This window comes from Megachile rotundata, unplaced genomic scaffold, assembly GCF_050947335.1.
Source record: "Megachile rotundata isolate GNS110a unplaced genomic scaffold, iyMegRotu1 scaffold0132, whole genome shotgun sequence".
NCBI classification, from domain to species: Eukaryota; Metazoa; Arthropoda; class Insecta; order Hymenoptera; family Megachilidae; genus Megachile; species Megachile rotundata.
The window spans coordinates 210001-214293 of record NW_027473429.1 but is presented as its reverse complement, the minus strand read 5'-3'; the positions used below and the strand labels follow the sequence as shown (position 1 = coordinate 214293).

At 52.6% G+C, this 4293-nt stretch overlaps 1 pseudogene; it reads left to right on the top strand.

Annotated features, from left to right (window-relative positions):
* The first annotated feature begins 302 nt into the window (after positions 1-302).
* The window catches only part of LOC143266286 (large subunit ribosomal RNA), a 7905-nt pseudogene continuing 3914 nt past the window's right edge, over positions 303-4293 (top strand).

Sequence of the window (4293 nt, the reverse complement as noted above, 5' to 3'; positions counted from 1 at the left end):
TTGTCGTTGTCCCGCCTGCCCGAATATGCGGCGTTTTAAGTGCCTTTTTTCTTTTGTCGAACAAAAGAGAGAGGAGACACCGAGCTTTCATTTTGGCTCGTACGTACCTTCGAGTAGTCGACGATATTGTGTTGATCCGAAAAGAGAAAAATAGTTGGTTATCGAACGATACAAGGAAAAAATCGAACGACATAATCCCTGTGCGTCGTTGGTATTAATATACCTTTCGTATTACGTGTCGAAACCCCGAAAAGAGCGTACAGTTTGTGGTATAACTTTGAAAAGAAATAATAAAATTTCGACGACCTCAGAGCAGGCGAGATTACCCGCTGAATTTAAGCATATTAATAAGCGGAGGAAAAGAAACTAACAAGGATTTCCTTAGTAGCGGCGAGCGAACAGGAATGAGCCCAGCACTGAATCCCGCGGTTAACGCCGCTGGGAAATGTAGTGTTCAGGAGGATCCGTTTATCCCGAGACATCGAATCGCGTCCAAGTCCATCTTGAATGGGGCCACTTACCCATAGAGGGTGCCAGGCCCGTAGCGACCGGTACGCGTCTCGGGTGGATCTCTCCTTAGAGTCGGGTTGCTTGAGAGTGCAGCCCTAAGTGGGTGGTAAACTCCATCTAAGGCTAAATATGACCACGAGACCGATAGCGAACAAGTACCGTGAGGGAAAGTTGAAAAGAACTTTGAAGAGAGAGTTCAAGAGTACGTGAAACCGTTCAGGGGTAAACCCGAGAAACCCAAAAGATCGAATGGGGAGATTCATCGTCAACGAAGCTGGCTCCCGTGTTGGTGCGATAGTGCCCCGGATGGTCCCGTTACGGCGGGTTTCCCATCGGCGTGGGCACACCACCCGCGGCGAATGTTCCGGCTATGTAGTCGTGCACTTCTCCCCTAGTAGAACGTCGCGACCCGTTGCGTGTCGGTCTAAGGCCCGAGGCGAAGACTGTCCGTCGCTTTTAGCGTACGATGACAGCCCCTTGGATGCCCGGCCGACTGCGCGACGGTACTCAGACGGTATCGGGCCGCAAAATTCTCGAACGCACTGCGTCCAGGACCGCCGCAAGCTCGTTCCAGTCTAGATACCGGATGTACGGACTTAGCGCCGTAACCGGGCCTGGCGGGCTGTTGGCAGGCGGAGTCCTTGGACTGGCCAAACTTTGAATTACCGGTCGGCGACGCTATTGCTTTGGGTACTCTCGGGACCCGTCTTGAAACACGGACCAAGGAGTCTAACATGTACGCGAGTCATTGGGATTTGATAAACCTAAAGGCGAAATGAAAGTGAAAGTCGTCCGTGAAGTCGACTAAGGGAGGATGGGCCTCGTTACGATTAGGCCTCGCACTCCCGGGGCGTCTCGTTCTCATTGCGAGAAGAGGCGCACCTAGAGCGTACACGTTGGGACCCGAAAGATGGTGAACTATGCCTGGTCAGGACGAAGTCAGGGGAAACCCTGATGGAGGTCCGTAGCGATTCTGACGTGCAAATCGATCGTCGGAACTGGGTATAGGGGCGAAAGACTAATCGAACCATCTAGTAGCTGGTTCCCTCCGAAGTTTCCCTCAGGATAGCTGGCACTCGACTCGAACGCATAACGAGTCTCATCTGGTAAAGCGAATGATTAGAGGCCTTGGGGCCGAAACGACCTCAACCTATTCTCAAACTTTAAATGGGTGAGATCTCTGGCTTGCTTGAATTTTCATGAAGCCACGAGATATAAATTGATAAAATTTTTCTTGGATCAGAGTGCCAAGTGGGCCAATTTTGGTAAGCAGAACTGGCGCTGTGGGATGAACCAAACGCAGAGTTAAGGCGCCTAAGTCGACGCTTATGGGATACCATGAAAGGCGTTGGTTGCTTAAGACAGCAGGACGGTGGCCATGGAAGTCGGAATCCGCTAAGGAGTGTGTAACAACTCACCTGCCGAAGCAACTAGCCCTGAAAATGGATGGCGCTGAAGCGTCGCGCCTATACTCCGCCGTCAACGGCAAGTGCGCAGGAACGGGATTTAGTTCCCGTTCTCCATGAAGCCTTGACGAGTAGGAGGGTCGCGGCGGTGTGCGCAGAAGGGTCTGGGCGTGAGCCTGCCTGGAGCCGCCGTCGGTGCAGATCTTGGTGGTAGTAGCAAATACTCCAGCGAGGACCTGGAGGACTGACGTGGAGAAGGGTTTCGTGTGAACAGCCGTTGCACACGAGTCAGTCGATCCTAAGCCCTAAGAGAAATCTAATGTTGATGAGGTGTCCTAAAATTCACGCTTTTCGAACGCAAATGACAAACATACGTACGCTCGCACGCACGTACGCGCGCAAAAGGCAAAAAATGTTAAAAAGAGAAAAAAATTGCAGTTAAATAACAATTTACGTCGCCGTCGTTTCGTGTTTGTGTCCTAATCCACCGCTCGAACATGATCATTTTTATTGATAAATTGACAAAAACGTTGAACGCTGAAAAAAAATGATCGCGGTTCGGATCGATGGATACTTCACGTTCGACGTGATGCGACGTTGTCGAACGCCTGAAAGCGATTTTTTTTCTATTTTTTGCTTGGTTAAATCTTACAAACTATCGAACGCAAGTCGTGTCGTCGTTGCGTCGCAGATGCGTCGTTGTTTATATAATTTTGCGTGATTTGGGAAGAAACACACCCATCGGGCGAAAGGGAATCCGGTTCCTATTCCGGAACCCGGCAGCGGAACCGCATACCAATCGGGCCCTCGTAAGAGTGTTCGTCGGGGTAACCCAAAATGACCTGGAGACGCCGTCGGGAGATCTGGGAAGAGTTTTCTTTTCTGTATAAGCGTTCGAGTTCCCTGGAAACCTCTAGCAGGGAGATAGGGTTTGGAACGCGAAGAGCACCGCAGTTGCGGCGGTGTCTGGATCTTCCCCTCGGACCTTGAAAATCCAGGAGAGGGCCACGTGGAGGTATCGCGCCGGTTCGTACCCATATCCGCAGCAGGTCTCCAAGGTGAAGAGCCTCTAGTCGATAGATTAATGTAGGTAAGGGAAGTCGGCAAATTGGATCCGTAACTTCGGAATAAGGATTGGCTCTGAGGAGCGGGGCGTGTCGGGCTTGGTCGGGAAGTTGGCCAGGCTGACGTGCCGGGCCTGGGCGAGGTGAACGGTTGGCGACTTCGCGTCGCGTCCCGGAATCCGAGCTCGGTCCCGTGCCTTGGCCGCCAACGGATCTTCCTTGCTGCGAGGCTTCTTGTGACGGCTTCGGCCGTCCTTTTCGCCTCTTCGGCCGCCATTCAACGCTTAGCTCAGAACTGGCACGGACTAGGGGAATCCGACTGTCTAATTAAAACAAAGCATTGCGATGGCCCTCAAGGGTGATGACGCAATGTGATTTCTGCCCAGTGCTCTGAATGTCAACGTGAAGAAATTCAATTAAGCGCGGGTAAACGGCGGGAGTAACTATGACTCTCTTTTCACGCAAGGTCTCAGGAGCCCGGGATTTATCCCGTGTTCGATTCAGGCCCCAGCAGGCAGTCGCTGAGGTGTCGGGGTGCTTGCACCCTAGTATCCGAGACTAGCCCTGCGAGTCATAGTTAAGCAAGCAGCCACCTCCTCGATGGTTCCCGCCACCAGTACCCCTTTACTCCTGAGCAGAGTATCGGGCGAAGCTAAGAGCTGCCGCTGCGATTTTCGGTCCTGCGGGTTGCCGTCCCGCTCGACTTTGTTTATGTCGGCCCTAAAAATAAAAAACCTGCCCCGGATGAACAAGCCGGTGAGCCCACGGGTTCCGCCGGCCCGACTGATACTCCTTATGACGACCATGGCGAAGTAGTAGCGTGCCGCTATCCACAGTGCGAAAGGACCTTTAAGAATGCCAGGGGCCGTGGGGTACACGAACAAAAGGCCCACAAGCAGTGGTATGACCAAAAGGCTGCCGACTGCATCGTCAATCTAAAGAGGCCCTGGTCCTCTGAAGAACTGTGCATGTTAGCGAGACACGAGGCCCGGCTGACGATCGCCGGAGCCAGATTTGTAAATCAGGAGCTGATGAAGGCCTTTCCTAGTAGGACGTTGGAGGCGATAAAGGGACAAAGGAGGGGCCAGGAGTATAAGAACCTGGTCCTCCAGTATGTTGAGGAAAGTAACAACGGCGTCGAGCGGGCGCCCGTCCGATCGGAAAGCACTGAGTTGGGGGACGAGTCCTATAAGACCGAGATAGTGAGGCTTCTGTCCGAGCTCCCTCCCCTTAGAGACGATAAATTTGGAGGAAAAGAATTGCAACGGATCTGTGACAATCTAGCGACGTGGTCCGTTGGCACCATCCTGGAG